Here is a 16,960-nt window from a genome sequence, read left to right on the forward strand (position 1 = left end):
AGTATTCCATCACCAACATATACCACAATTTGTTCAGCCATTTCCCAATTGAAGGGCATCCCCTCATTTTCCAATTTTTGGCCACCACAAAGAGCGCAGCTATGAATATTTTTGTACAACTCTTTTTGTCCATTATCTCTTTGGGGTACAAACCCAGCACTGCTATGGCTGGATCAAAGGGTAGACATTCTTTTATCGCCCTTTGTGCATAGTTCCAAATTGCCCTCCAGAATGGTTGGATCAGTTCATAACTCCACCAGCAATGAATTAATGTCCCTACTTTGCCATATCCCCTCCAGCATTCATTACTTTCCTTTGCTATCATGTTAGCCAATCTGCTAGGTGTGAGGTGATACCTCAGAGTTGTTTTGATTTGCATCTCTCTGATTATAAGAGATTTAGAACACTTCTTCATGTGCTTATTAATAGTTTTGATTTCTTTATCTGAAAATATCCATGCCTATCCACATCCCTTGCCCATTTATCAATTGGAGAATGGCTTGGATTTTTGTACAATAGATTTACCTCTTTATAAATTTGAGTAATTAAATCTTTGTCAGAGTTTTTATGAAGATTTTTTCCCAATTTGTTGTTTCCCTTCTGATTTTAGTTACATTGCTTTTGTTTGTACAAAAGCTTTTTAATTTGATGTAGTCGAAATTATTTATTTTACATTTTGTGACTCTTTCTATGTCTTGCTTGGTTTTAAAGTCTTTCCCCACCCAAAGGTCTGACATGTATACTATTCTGTGTTTACCCAATTTACTTATGGTTTCCTTCTTTATGTTTAAGTCATTCACCCATTTTGAATTTATCTTGGTGTAGGGTGTGAGGTGTTGATCAATTCCTAATCTCTCCTATATTGTCTTCCAATTTTCCCAGCAGTTTTTATCAAATAGTGGATTTTTGTCCCAAAAGCTGGGATCTTTGGGTTTATCGTATACTGTCTTGCTGAGGTCTCTTGCCCCCAGTCTATTCCACTGATCCTCCTTTCTGTCTCTTATCCAGTACCAGATTGTTTTGATGACTGCTGCTTTGTAATATAGTTTAAGGTCTGGGACTGCAAGGCCCCTATCATTTGTGTTTTTTTTTTCATTATTTCCCTGAATATCCTTGATCTTTTGTTATTCCAAATGAACTTTGTTATGGTTTTTTCTAAATCAGTTAAGAAAATTTTTGGGAGTTCCATGGGTATGGCACTAAATAGATAAATAAGTTTGGGTAGGATGGTCATTTTTATTATATTGGCTCATCCTATCCATGAGCAGTTAATGTTTTTCCAATTGTTCAAGTCTAGTTTTAGTTGTGTGGAGAGTGTTTTGTAGTTGTGTTCATATAGTTCCTGTGTTTGTCTCAGGAGATAGATTCCTAGGTATTTTATTTTGTCTAAGGTGATTTTGAATGGGATTTCTCTTTCTAGTTTTTGCTGCTGAGCTGTGTTGGAGATATATAGAAATGCTGATGACTTATGTGGGTTTATTTTGTATCCTGCAACTTTGCTAAAGTTGTTGATTATTTCAATTAGCTTTTTGGTTGAATCTCTAGGATTCTTTAAGTAGACCATCATGTCATCTGCAAAGAGTGATAACTTGGTCTCCTCCTTGCCTATTTTGATGCCTTCAATTTCTTTTTCTTCTCTAATTGCTACTGCTAGTGTTTCTAGTACTATGTCAAATAGTAGAGGTGATAATGGGCATCCTTGTTTCACTCCTGATCTTATTGGGAATGCATCTAGTTTATCCCCATTGCAGATGATATTAGCTGATGGTTTTAGATATATACTGTTTATTATTTTTAGGAACGACCCTTCTATTCCTATGCTTTCTAGTGTTTTTAATAGGAATGGGTGTTTATTTTATCAAAGGCTTTTTCTGCGTCTATTGAGATAATCATGTGATTTTTGTTGGTTTGCTTATTGATGTGGTCAATTATGTGGATGGTTTTCCTAATATTGAACCAGCCCTGCATCCCTGGTATAAATCCTACTTGATCATGATGGATGACCTTTCTGATCACTTGCTGGAGTCTTTTTGCTAGTATCCTATTTAAGATTTTTGCATCTATATTCATTAGGGAGATTGGTCTATAGTTTTCTTTCTCTTTTTTTGGCAGTTTGTGACCTGCCTGGTTTTGGAATCAGTACCATGTTTGTGTCATAAAAGGAGTTTGGTAGAACTCCCTCTTTGCTTATTATGTCAAATAGTTTGTATAGTATTGGGATTAACTGTTCTCTGAATGTTTGATAGAATTCACTGGTGAATCCATTGGGCCCTGGGGATTTTTTCTTAGGAAGTTCTTTGATGGCCTGTTGGATTTCATTTTCTGATATGGGATTACTTAAGAATTCTATTTCTTCTTCTGTTAGTCTAGGCAGTTTGTATTTTTGTATATATTCATCCATATCATCTAAATTGGTGTGTTTTTTGCCATATAATTGGGCAAAGTAATTTTTAATGATTGCCTTAATTTCCTCTTCATTGGAGGTGATGTCCCCCTTTTCGTCTTTGATGTTGTTAATTTGCTTTTCTTCTTTCCTTTTTTTAATTAGATTGACCAGTACTTTGTCTATTTTGTTTGTTTTTTCAAAGTACCAGCTTCTTGTCTTATTTATTAAATCAATAGTTCTATCACTTTCGATTTTATTAATTTCTCCCTTAATTTTTAGGATTTCTAATTTGGTTTTCTGCAGGGGGTTTTTAATTTGATCACTTTCGAGTTTTTTTATTTGTATTTCCAATTGATTGATCTCTGCTCTCCCTAGTTTGTTAATATATGCACTCAGGGATATGAATTTACCTCTGATTACCACTTTGGCTGCATCCCAAAAGGTTTGAAAGGATGTCTCGCCATTGTCATTTTCCTCGGTGAAATTATTAATTGTTTCTATGATTTCTTCTCTAAATGATTTTGGAGTATCATATTGTTTAATTTCCAATTAGTTTTTTATTTGGTTTTCCATGTACCATTACTGATCATTATTTTTATTGCCTTGTGATCTGAAAAGGCTGCATTTATTATTTCTCACAACCAATTTTTGATAATTCTGAAATTAGCTTATCTGTCTCTTACAGATCTAAAGAAATCTAATATTTGAAAGGCAGTGTGGATATCCTTTAATTTCTTTAACTGAAAAGAAAGCTTCATTGTTGATTTTCTCCATTGAGCTAAAAAATTCCAAGTATTATTGTCTAATCTGAAGCAAGTATAGTTTATTTGGTTTTTCAGTTCTTATGATAAAAAAAAGGATAACTAAGCAGTGAATGCTGGACAGATTCCAAAAGATCAATAAGAAACCAGAATCATTTAACCATCATTTAAGGAGTCAGGTGGATTCTACTCAACATCACAAGTATTAGTCATATTTAGTGAAGCAGGCAAGGATGAAATGAGGCATTAACATCTGTAGAAAGGTCAGGTTCAATGGTTAAAGCTCACACCTGTGGGAGGCAAGGTGGTACAGTAGAAAGATCTCTGTGTTTGGAATCAGAGGTCCTGCATTCAAATCCCAGCTCTGTCTCTTAATCTCTGTGTCTGGCTGGGCATAAATACTTAACTACCCTAGAGTTGGACGGGACTAAACAACATGTGCAGGCATTGTGTTAAGTACCTCACAAATATCTAGATATCCATTTTATAGTTGAAGAAACTGAGGCAGAGCTAAGACAGTTAAGATGTATCTGGATGGATTTTAATTCAGGTCTTACTAACTATTCACTGAGCCACCTAACTATTCCTATGTTATTTGAGAGTATGCAAGGACTTTAAAGAAACTTTGGTTCAAATTCTATGATTGTAGAAACTGTGACCCAAGGAAATGAAGCCACTTTCTCAAGATTATCATGTCTCCATGATCCTCAGGAACACTCTTCTCCTGTGTTCTAAATAGAATACTCATAACATGTACTTCAAGCAGGTGAGGACTTCTCCTGGCCAATCAGGTAGATGAGAACAATTTGCTCCAAGGGCCATAAAAGTAGCTGAAGCAAGTGCTTCAGAGTTCTTAGTGCCTGGTTAGATATGGAAAATGCCAAGGTCATCCATTGCATCCTGGGCCATTGCCAATTATCCTGACCTTTTGTCTTGTCATTAAACTTCAATAACTCTGGAAAAGAGAGTTATGGCTGATGACTTTGTACAACTCAGCCTCACTTAAATCTAGTTCACATGCAAATCAAGACATCACCCCATGATGGTACTGGTCCTCTTCAAAAATGAAAGAGCAAGAATAACACTTCCCCACATGACTATACCCCCTCTTTCTCCTTTCTGGGATCAGTAAGGAGGTAATTAGCCATACTGTGGGAATTCAAACCAAACTCTCTGAACTCTCTCAGGTTTTTCCCTCTCCGAATGTGAATAATTACATACCCCAAAGACCTTAAGGGGATTGAAAATCATTGAAAGTCACAAACTATCAATTGATAGCCCATAGGACCATCCCCTCTCCCAGAACAATTGCATCCAAGGTCCACTGTGCCACCCATATCTGACCTCAATGAAATTGACAAGGGCAAAAGAACTCTTAATTCTAGCCCTGCAAACAAGTCACTCCTCAAAAAAATCCATATTTTTAAAGGATTGATCCTATTCAGAACATCATATTCTGCATGTTTAATATGGCAACTTTTTCATTTTTACTACTTGCCTAATTGAAATCAGAAAGGCTAAATTTTATTTGCATAATAGAAACACATGACCTCCAAGTTGGGAAAGAACTCAAAGGTCTTTTAGTCAAAATTAGACTCTGAATATGTGTGTGAAAGTATATTTTAAAATTATATTTTGTTTTCCATTACATGTAAAAATAATTTTTAACATTTTTTTAAGATTTTGAGTTTCAAATTTTCTTCATCCCTTCCTTTCTTCCCCTTCCCTCTCTTCTCCTTGATAAGGCAAGCAGTATGATACTGGCTATACATGTGCAGTTCTGAAAAATAAATTTCCATGTTAACCATGTAGCAAAAGAAAATACAGACTAAAAAAACAAAAATAAAGAAAAATAAAGCAAAAACAAGTATACTTCAATTTGAATTCTGACTCGATCAATTCTTTCTCTTTCATCCTAAGTCCTTTGGAGTTGTCTGGATGAATGTATTACTGAGAATAGCTAAGTCATTCACAAGTGATCATCACACAATATTGCTGTTATTGGATAGAATGTTTTCCTGGCTCTGATCACTTCACTTGTATCAGTTTATGTAACTTTTCCCTCATTTTATTTTAAAGCATCCTGCTTGGGGAAGCTAGGTAGCACAATAGAGTACCAGGCCTGATGTCAGGAGGTCGTAGGTTTCAAATCACCTCAGACATCTCCTAGCTATGTGACCTGTGCAAGTCACTTAATCCTAGTTGCCTAACCCTTGCCGAAGGAAGGAAGGAAGGAAGGAAGGAAGGAAGGAAGGAAGGAAGGAAGGAAGGAAGGAAGGAAGGAAGGAAGGAAGGAAGGAAGGAAGGAAGGAAGGAAGGAAGGAAGGAAGGAAGGAAGGAAGGAAGGAAGGAAGGAAGGAAGGAAGGAAGGAAGGAAGAAGGGAGGGAGGAAGAAGGGAGGGAGGGAGGGAGGGAGGGAGGAAGATAGATGGATAGATAGATAGATAGATAGATAGATAGATAGATAGACAGATAGACAGATAAAAACATTTTGCTTATCATTTCTATTAACAACCGAGATGATCACAAAACAAAACCTGGAAAGACTTAAATGAAGTGACATAAATGAAGTGAGCAGAACCAGGAGAACACTGAGGAGGAGGAAGAGAAGGAGAAGCTATCCACTGCCATAGAAGAAACTGCTGGAGTCTGAATACAGATTGAAGCATGCCATTCTTCACTTCATTTCCTCTATGAATTTTTCCCTAGTGAAAGTGATATGCATCTTTTAAGACATGGAAATATATATTGTATGATAAAACATGTGCAACTTACATCATTATTATCTGTTGTCTTCGGGGAAAGAGAGGGAGAGAACATAGATCACAAAGTGCCATAAAATGATTATTTAAAATTGTATCAACATGTAATCTGGTAAAATATAATATAAAAGCTTAAAAAAACTTCAAGAAGCTTTCAAATATGAACCAATATTTTAATTTGTTTTAATTTATTTGGCCATTCCTCTACTAGAATATTTAAGTTTTTTCTAGCTTTTTGTAATTGGATAGGAAAGGATAAGGAAAGAGATAAGGAGAGACCTAGGAACAAGGATAGGAATAGGGATAAGGGCTAGGGCAGGGCCAAGGATGGGAATATGGAAAAAGACTTGGATAGGAAGGAGAGGGACAGAGTCTATAGTTTTATTAGTATAAGGAATTCTGGGTATGGAAATTTGTTCTACCAACATATACCCACATCTTTTCAGCAACTTAACATCTTAGTGCCTGAAGCACAAAGTTCAATATAAAGTAAATCTTATAATTTATTCCATCATATTTAAGATTGATTATCAGTAGGAAAGCTGGAGTTAGCCATTTCACAATTTTTCTTTCTAAAGAGTCTGGAAAACTTGTATTTGTTTTAAGTAAATAATTCTAAGAATATTTGGAAGAGGAAAAGTCACAAAAATTACTCATCCAGGGTTACGTAGTCAAAAGAAACACTTGAACACAGTATGTGTCTGAGGTCAGATTTGAACGCATGAAGCTGAATCTTTCTGACACCAGGCCCAGGACTCTATCCACTGCACCACCTTGTTCCTCACAATTAGTAGAATGGACTAAACGTGAAATGAATCAATTTGGAATTTCTCCTTGAGTTCAGAGAAAGGAAGAAGAAAAGGAAAAGGAGAAGAGAAGAGAGGAGAGGAGAGAAGATATACAAGCTAGTAGGTAGACAGATAGATATATGTGTGGATGAATAAGTAAAGTTTTTATTAAACACTTACTTTGAGCAGCAATAATTAGAAAGAGAAATTCCATTTAAAATCACCCTAGACAATATCAAATACTTAGGAATCTATCTGCCAAGACAAACACAGGAACTATATGAACAAAACACTCTCCACACAATTAAAACTAGATCTAAACAACTAGAAAAACATTGACTGCTCATGGGTAGAATGAGCTAACATAATAAAAATGACACTCCTACCCAAATTAATTTACTTATTTAGTGCCATATCCATCAAACTACCAAAAAACTTTTTTACTGAATTGGAAAAAAACATAACAAAGTTCATTTGGAAGAACAAAAGATCATGGATATCCAGGGAAATTATGAAAAAAAAAATGTGAAGGAAGGAGGCCTTGCAGTACCAGATCTCAAACTATACTATAAAGCAGTGGTAATAAAAACAATTTGGTACTGGCTAAGAGACAGAAAGGAGAATCAATGGAATATACTTGGAGTAAAGGACCTCAGCAAAACAGTCTATGATAAGTCCAAAGATCCCAGCTTTTGGGACCACAATCCACTATTTGATAAAAACTGCTGGGAAAATTGGAAGACAATATAGGAGAGATTAGATTTGCATCAACATCTCACACCCTATACCAAGATAAACTCAGAACGGGTGAATGACTTGAATATAAAGAAGGAAACTATAAGCAAATTAGGTGAACACAGAATAGTATACATGTCAGATCTTTGGGAAAGGAAAGACTTTAAAACCAAGCAAGAGCTAGAAAAAAAATCACAAAATGTAAAATCAATAATTTTATTACATCAAATTAAAAAAGTTTTGTACAAGCAAAACCAATGCAACCAAAATTAGAAGGGAAGCAACAAATTGGGAAGCAATCTTCATAACAAAAACCTCTGACAAAGGTCTAATTACCCAAATTTATAAAGAGCTAAATCAATTGCACAAAAAATCAAGCCATTCCTCAGTTGATAAATGGGCAAGCGGCATGAATAGGCAATTTTCAGATAAAGAAATCAAAACTATTAATAAGCACATGAAGAAGTGTTCTAAATCTCTTATAATCAGAGAGATGCAAATCAAAACAACTCTGAGGTATCAACTCACACCTAGCAGATTGGCTAACATGATAGCAAAGGAAAGTAATGAATGCTGGAGGGGATGTGGCAAAGTTGGGACATTAATGTATTGTTGGTGGAGTTGTGATTTGATCCAACCATTCTGGAGGGCAATTTGGAACTATGCCCACAGGGCGCTAAAAGATTGTCTGCCCTTTGATCCAGCTATAGCACTGCTGGGTTTGTACCCCAAAGAGATAATAAGGAAAAAGACTTGCACAAAAATATTCATAGCTGCACTTTTTGTGGTGGCAAAAAAAAATTGGAAAACGAGGGGATGCCCTTCAATTGGGGAATGGCTGAACAAATTGTGGTATATGTTGGTGATGGAATACTATTGTGCTCAAAGGAATAATAAACTGGAGGAATTCCATGTGAACTAGAACGGCCTCCAGGAATTCATGCAGAATGAAAGGAGCAGAACCAAGAGAACATTGTATACAGAGACCGATACACTGTGGTACAATCGAACGTAATGGACTTCTCCATTAGTGGCAATGCAGTGATCCTGAACAACTTGGAGAGATCTATGAGAAAGAACATTATCCACATTCAGAGGGAAAATTGTGGGAGTAAAAACAAGGAAGAAAAACAACTGCATGATTACATGGAATGAGAGGATATGGCTGGGGATGGAGACTCTAAATGAACACTCTAATGCAAACACCAACAACATGGAAATAGGTTTCGATCAAGGACACATGTAATACCCAGTAAAATTGCGCGTGGGCTACAAGAAGGGTAGGGGGAAGGGGAGGGAGGGAAATAATGTGATTCTTGTAACCAAGGAATAATATTCTAAATTGACTAAATAAATTAATTTTTTAAAAAACACTTACTTTGTGCCTGGCACTGTTCTGGTGTTAGAGATACAAACAAGCAGGACAGAAGAAGTTTACAGAGTGACTTGAAATCAGGGGACTGAGATTGCCCACAGAGGCAGTATATTACTCATACAAGTAGCCAGGAACTGCTATAAAGGTGAGGACCTCCAGTGTAATATGACAGAAACTCATCTATCAGAAACAAGAGATGGAGTCCAAAGTTCTGGTAGAGAGCAGATGATGGTTCAAGTAAAAGAAATATGATGAAGATACAGTCAGGAAGTGATATTTATTTCTCTGTGTTCAGCTTTTCAAGTAACTGGGGCAATCCTAACTTTCTTATTATCTTTATGTAGAAGAAAACTTTATGTAGTTCATTCTAGTCTATTATATCTCTGTTCTCATGACCCCTTAGAATTCCCTCCATTGTATCTATAGTAAGGATTAAAATGATTCCAGCAGGTTAGTGGGTATTAGCTTAGTTTAGTGTAAGCTAGTTTTCCTATTTTGTCTTTTGCCATAGGAACAGACAGCACAGTAATCAGCAATGGCATGCCAGCTCTACAAATCCTGCCTAATAGCATGTTTGTCTCTGAACCTCATCTGCTGTATTTTATTGAGGACATTTAGTTATGATGGTAGGTTTCCATGACCAATATCTCCCACCTCTCCTGGGCCAGAAGAAACCACAATGTTTACACTATGCCCAGACAAATGTGGAACAATAAATATATATGAGGCTGTCTCCTAAAGAAAATACAAGTGCAGAAAAATGAATCTTTAGGGGACAGAGACAATAATTCCTTTGAGAGCTAAGGGAAGTTACACTTGGATTACAAAACTCTTATTTGACAAAGAAATTTGATTCCATTTCTAGTACTCAGACAAACCCCAGGAGTTCTAATGTTCTCAGTTCTAATGTCCTTAAGCAAGAGGCTGCAAAATTATATCAGCTCCCATGAATGGACAAACAGTAAGCAATAACCAGGAACAGAAAAAGCCTCCAAGACAAATAATGATAAAGTGCCAAACTTCCGTGGCTTTGGCAACATATATGTAAGGTCTGTCCAGTGAACAGTGATCTGAAAACCAGCTCAATTTCCAAAGCAAAGACAATAAATCACAATTGGTTGGAAATCATTTAACAATTCAGTTAAATTCCTTGTTATCACAAAGAATATTTTTATGCCTTGGAAGCAATCTGGATTAAGATGAAATATTATCATCATAAAAGCTGAATCTCATGATAATAGCCCTCTTGTTTTACTTTATAAAGAAGTCCTACCTACTTCTCCCTTGACACCGGATATCAGGGCCAAACAGGTTATATTCATTACAGCTGAAATAAGATACAGAACTGCCATCAAATGCTGCTTAGAAGAGGAGCTGGAGTCCATCTGCTTCTAAAGGAGTGATGACTTTGGGAGACTATGGGATTTTACTAAAAATATGGCCTTTTCCCCACAAATGTTAAGTATCTAAAAGCCAAAGGAGCTATTAAGATCTCACCAATGAATTGAAAGAATTTTAATGTCTCAAGGGAAGGAGGTGATAGATCTTTGTATCTTTGTACAAGATATTTGTATGGGATTTATATTCATATCCTTCTCCTGTCAAAAAAGTATTCCAGCAGTCTGACATTGCTTTAAGTACTGTGACCAATTTTTGACATGGTTTTGGAGAAAAAAAATGACTAGAATGATAAAGGACATAGAACCATGCAATAAGATGATCAAAAGAAAGAAGTTGGAAAAAAGATTTACAGAAAATATCCACATTGTCCTAAAATTTTTGAAAACTGTCATATAGAAGAGGGATTAGTCTTGTTTCATTTGGCATCTGAGGACTGAACTAGGAACAATGACAAATTTATTTAAAAGACCAATTTCAATTAAATATGAGAAAAATCTTCCCAACTGCTCCAGTTTCCTAGACATGGAATGAGCTCCTTATCCCTAGAGATCTTCCATCTAAGGCTAGATGATACTATAGAAAGAATTCGTGTATCCGATTTGGATTAGGTGAGATGGCCCTTCCAGCGCTAGGGTCTTAGGATTCCATGAAATATTTGGCAGCAATAATTTGACCTCCTTAGTTCATTAACAGCCAGTTTTCTTAAAGAATACTTTTTACAGGTTTAGTGGATAGAGTCGGTTTTCCATTAGTATGGGGAAGAAGTTTCACATATAACTGAGATTTAACCAAATGATTTATCTTAAGTGGAACATAGACTACAAGGGCCGTCACAATCTCAAGATCAGGCTCTAGGAAACAAGGGGTTAACAGGAACATGTTGACTGTTCATAGACCTAGCCTATCAGTTTTTCTACTGATTAACTGAAGAACTCACTACTAAAAGCTAAAGGAGCAGGGCAAGGGGTCAGAATCCATGAGGAAAAAAGCTTCATTTGTATGCTATGGAAGTTAAGCTACATGGGAACAGATCAGAACACTAGGTCCACAAAGCATGGCAGAGTACAGAGACCAGCCAGGTCAAGAACCAAGATTTTTATAATTGAAAAAGGCAATGAAGTACTAAGTCAGCTAGTCAGTCAATCTGCACAGTAGGATCTGGGCAAGACAAACCAGAGCCAGCTAGTGTCTGAAGTAAGATTGAGATAACGAATTTAAAGAAATGAAATAGTGAAGTAGAAATTGTCCACTGTCAATGAAAGGGTCGAGCAAAATCCCTACTTTGATGTTATAATCCCAGAAACACAGAGAAAGGTATGCTGGTAGTCGAAGTTCTGCTTCAGTTTATGGCAGACAACTTCAGTTTGTGCCAAGAATAAAGGATGCACTGTCTTAAAAGAATAGATAGCTTTACTGTCCACCATAAGGCTGGGCTCTATTCCACCAGGAGAAAACCTTACCTGAGACATCACTGAATTGTTCTACTCCAAGAGGCTAAGGGGAACCAATAAAATGTTTAAATTCCCCATGCTTCTCTGCTTCTACTTCTGCCATCATAAAGGCCTAAATATTTATTCTTTCATTCTGTTTATAGTTTCCCACTTAGTCCAAGCCTCTTAAACCTTTTCCCATTTATAATGTTTTATAACTGCTCTGTGACATATGCAGTTAATTTTGTCAGGGGAAGAGCAAATACCCAGAAATATATTGAGTTTAACTAGGACAATGAGCTGTATCTTAGTTCATAATAGTTATGGAGTTTTTTAACCCAGGGACTCAAAGCTATTATATTTGTCTTCAACAAACTTTTATTAAATGTTTATTATCTTCTGGGCATTGTGCTAAGTCTTGGGGATACAGCAACAATAAAGATAGTTCCTACTCTCAAGGAATTGACATTCTAGTAGGGGAAGAAAACACATAAAAGAGAGCTGAAAACTAAGGAGAGGGGAATAAGTATCCATGTAGGAGCAAAGTTTGAAAAGAGGCAAAACTGAGAGATTAATGAATGATGGATGGCCTGAGCCCTTACTCAACACAGAAGTTCTGGGAGAAAGGGGCATCAGGGTCAAAAGGATATTCGAGGGTGAGAAGACCATAGAAAATGAAGGAACTTCCAAAGTACAGCTGAGGCATAGTGGTGGACAATCAGAAACAAAGTCAGGAGAGGAATTTCTAAGAGAATTGAGAGAATTGGATGGTTTTAATTATTAATAATTTTTAAATAAATTTCCAAAAAGACAAAACTAAATGGAACTCTTCTAAAGAAAAGCATTTCGTTCATAAATGAGCACATTTGGGGGCTGGCGAAAGCGTTAAGTGTTATTTGGTGGTTAAACATTTCTGTTATAGTTCCTTCTTCTCTGGATGCTGGAAGAATTAATAGACCCAGAAGTAATAACAATTTACAATTCAAAATTCTCAATCTCTCCTGTTCCCAGGACAGTAGTCATTCATGGTGTCTTTAGCAGAAGAGGCTGGGGCAGAAGAGGGCAGCTTCTCATAGGAATGTATCTTGTCATCTCTATATGATCCACACAGTACTTAAAGCAATGTCAGACTGCTGAAATAATTTTTTGACAGGAGGAGAAGGATATGGATATAAATCCCATACAAATATAGGAAATGCCAAAAAATTTAAAGTAGATTTAAGTAATTAACCCTTTAATAGCTATTTAACTAGATTTAAACCAATTAAATCTATTAAAACTTTAATAATTTAAGATTGCCCTAAGACTTTGAGACACTCTGTACAGTAATATTTCTCTTAAGCTTATTTTCTTAAAAATCCTTACCTTCCATCTTGGAGTCAATACTGTGTATTGGCTCCAAGGCAGAAGAATGGCAAGGGCTAGGCAATGGGGGTCAGGTGACTAACCCAGGGTCACACAGCTGGGAAGTGGCTGAGGACAGATTTGAACCTAGGACCTCCAATCTCTTGGCCTAGCTCTCAAATCCACTGAGCCACCCAGCTGCCCCCTTCTCTTAAGCTTATTAAGACATCTTTGAATCACTTATTTAAAAGAGTAGGGACTTAGTTAATATTTGCTGAATTGAATTAAGAGAAATGAAATCACTTTTCCACATTTCTTCTAACCATGTCTCTCTGGGACCAATACTCAGGATTTCATGTTTCCAACAAGGAAAATTAAAGACATTATAAGACACAGTGCTAAAAATGATCTATTGTTTGACTGAATGCAGTGAATAAAAGAGTTACTCTTTTTATTATAGCTTGCTATCTCCATAAATGTAAGAAATATAGCTCCTGCCCTTATGTACCTTACAATATATAGAATACTGTACCTTCAGTTACCTAGCATCATTAGAGTGAACAACAATCTAGGTAAAAGAATTTCCTAAAAAACTAAGAATGTTATTTTCAAGCCTTTTAAGGACCTGCAGCTCTACATACTTCAGGAGATATTTCCTTGTGAATACTCTGATGCATGAGGCAATTGGATTATTCCGAGTGTTAGATGCATAAATTCACGTTTGCACTGTCCACAAAAAGAGATGAATGATGATCATAAAATGACAGACCTTCAAGGGCTCCTGATGGGGATCAGTGGCAGTTCAAGCTTCCCAACTATAGATGTATCCATGAAATGTTTATCGCTGATAAACTGTGTAGAATAGTTCCCATCCTCTGAGCTACAGATGTTCTGGTGTGCTCATTCAGTGACATGTGGGTGGAATATCTTTCTTGGCTCACAGTATCTAATAGAAGACTGCTTCTTGCTGCCAATTACTCCCCATGGAAGAGCATTCTGTTTCATCCATGAACTCTGTCCCTATTCCAAGAGAAATTTCTGCCTTATACCCCCACTGCTCTTCACCATTCTGGTTTTTCATCTTCTCACATAAATCAACAAGTTTCCAAGACAAATCCTACACAGTCAGGGTTATAGGAGTCTGAAAAGTTTTCAGGCCAAACAAATCCTTGTGATTGGTCTTGGGAACAGTTGAGGTGATAATGCAATGGAATCCATTTGTGTAACATCTCAGATATAGCAACCTCTTTATGAGCCCCCTGACTCTGCTTCTCACAAGTCTGGGCTTTGAATTTATGAAACATGAGCATATTACAAAATCACAGAAGCAGGGGGAAGCTAGGTGGATCAGTGGATTGAGAGACAGGCTTAGAGACAAGACGTCTTGAGTTCAAATCTGGATTTCAACACTTTCTGGCTGTGTGACCCTGAGCAAGTCACTTAAACCCCATTGCTTAGCCCTTACTGCTCTTTTGACTTGGAATCAATATACAGTATTGATTCAATGATGAAAAGTAAGGGTTTAGGTTTTTTTTAATTGCAAAACTTACAAATTGGAAGGGACATCAAGGACTATCTAGAACATGCCTATGTGGGGCCAATACATTGTTTTCCAGCCTCTATTTGAAAGTATATTGTAAGAAGAATCCATCGCCACCTAAAGTAGCCCATTCTACTTTTGAACAGCTATAATATGGAGAAAGTTTTTCCTTATATCAATCCAAAACCTATGTCTCTGCAATTCCCCTACCCCAATTTATCCTATACCTCTAACTATAGTCACTCTAAGAAAAATAAGTCCAATACTATATTTTACTTTCTTAATTTTTTTATTCAAGTTCTCTTCCACAAAATAACTAACATGGGAAAAGGTTTTAAATTATACATGCACATATAAAATCGATATCAAATTGCTTGCTGTCTCAGGTGGAATGGAAGGAATTTGGCTCAACTGTTTACAAAATGTTAAAATTTGTGTTTTATGTAATTGAGGGAAAAATAAAAAATTAAAATAATGAAAAAAAAGAAAAATAAGTCTAATCTTTCTTACACATTATAGTCCTTCAAATATTTGAGGACACCTATCATATCCCTTTCTAAAGCTTACCTTCTCCATGCTAAAAATTTCTAGTTCCTAAGGCATATTCTACAATATTTTCACTATCTTTGTCTCCCTCTTCTGGTCTACTTTAGCTTTTCTATGTCCTTCTTTAAATCATGGCACGCAGAACTTAATGCAATACTCCAGATGTGACCTAGTAAGGACAAAGGATAACAAATTCTTACCTCTTTCACTCTTTCTTTCTTGGAATTGATCTTCTATACATTACTGGTCTCCTTTTCTGCTCCTTTACCTTATATGTTGTAAACAATACTCTTTGTGCTATCAGGCTTGCTGGATATAGGTAAATAATTTTCTCCCTCCCTCTCTTTTCTGTTTTTGGTGTTTTTAATTCTTACCTTTTGTCTTGGAATCAATGTTAGTTCCAGGGCAGAAGAGTGGTGAGGGCTAGGTAACCAGGGTTAAGTTAAGGTTGTCCAGGGTCACACAGCTAAGAAGTGTCTTAAATCAGATTTGAACCCAGGACATCCCATCTCTAGGACTGGCTCTCTATCCATTGAGTCACCTAGTTGTCCCTCTCCTCTTCTGTTTAAAATTCTCTTGTTTAGATGTAAAGAACTCCAGGAAAATATATTTTATATAAAGATCTATGTTGATAGGTGCTTCATTGTACTAGCAGAAACAAAAACACAAGCAAGTCACTGCAAAATTCCCCTCTCCCCTCTTACTTACTTAAACAGGTCTTTCCTCCCTCCCCCCTTCCTCTCCTTCTCTGGCCTCCTTGTCTTCTCCTCCTTGCCCTCATCATTTCCTCATCCTCCTCATCTTCAGCCTCCTCATCCTACTCTTTCTTCTTCTTTCCTTTTTGACTAACCCTTGTTTCTAGATTCTGTGGTTATATCTCCATAGAATACATGCTCCTTGATGGCAAAAACTATTTCATTTTTGTCTCTATATCTCTATGAATGCCCTCATGTGCCTGCCATAGAGTAGCCATTTAATAAAAGCATCTGGTGTAACGATTTTTCGTGCCAATGGACCCAGGCTTCCAATGCCGAGAGAGTGGGACTGTCTTTGTGCATCGACTTTTCCACTTAAATCTCCTTCACGCACAAGTGTTTTTGTGCACACTCATCTACATCACAGATGAAAGCACACAAAGACAATCGTCATCCTCGGTTCCCGAGAGACTACTACTACTACTACGTGAATGAATAAAAATGTCTACTTGCAATATGCAATTCTAAATATTCAGATATAATAAGGTTCACTACTCTTCCTATAATAAGATTCCTACTATTCTCCAGAACCTCGTTTCAACTTCCTTGGATGCCAGATTCTCTGGCCCTACTTTAGAGATCGAACTCCATTTATTTAGCAGACACTGAAAAAATACTCAAGATAGACTTCAGTTATTACATGACATCTATACTCATTTCACCTTGCTCCTGCTTTCCAGTTCTTGACTTCTAGGATCCTGACTTCTCTCTAGATAACAGTGATACATAGAAAGCCAAGTTTTAATACAGGTTGAAGTCACTAAAAGCTTTTTCTGAGTCATACAAAAATCCCCATTTTGCAAATGAGTGTGAATCAAAGAAACAGGATGGTCAGATTCGACTGCCCAAGAAATAGAATCCAGAGGAAGTTGTTTCTTGATGATCACTCAGGGATGTACTCATGAAAGAAAAGAAATACAGTGCAGAATACCCTACATGTCACTAGCAAATAATGTTCCATTTCCTCATGGAGTGGAACTTTATCATTTCTCCCCTTTCCTTGGAATTCGAGGAGAAAAGGGCCACAAAACACACCATGGTAAAATCAAGAACATCACAGCTATCCCAAAAATGGATGAAATCAAATGAGAATGTTTCTCTTTTGAGACGAAGATAGTATGGCCATATCTGTGATAT

At 36.6% G+C, this 16,960-nt stretch overlaps 1 long non-coding RNA gene across 1 annotated transcript in view; it reads right to left on the minus strand.

Moving 5' to 3' along the window:
- Positions 1 to 14,913, minus strand: part of LOC103104904 (uncharacterized) — a 97,065-nt gene extending 82,152 nt beyond the window's left edge. Inside the window, exon 1 of the long non-coding RNA XR_008916104.1 lies at positions 13,752 to 14,913. This is a non-coding gene — a long non-coding RNA (uncharacterized LOC103104904). The remainder of the gene's footprint in view (positions 1 to 13,751) is intronic.
- Positions 14,914 to 16,960: the final 2,047 nt, after the last annotated feature.

Source organism: Monodelphis domestica, chromosome 2, assembly GCF_027887165.1.
Source record: "Monodelphis domestica isolate mMonDom1 chromosome 2, mMonDom1.pri, whole genome shotgun sequence".
Lineage (NCBI taxonomy): Eukaryota > Metazoa > Chordata > Mammalia > Didelphimorphia > Didelphidae > Monodelphis > Monodelphis domestica.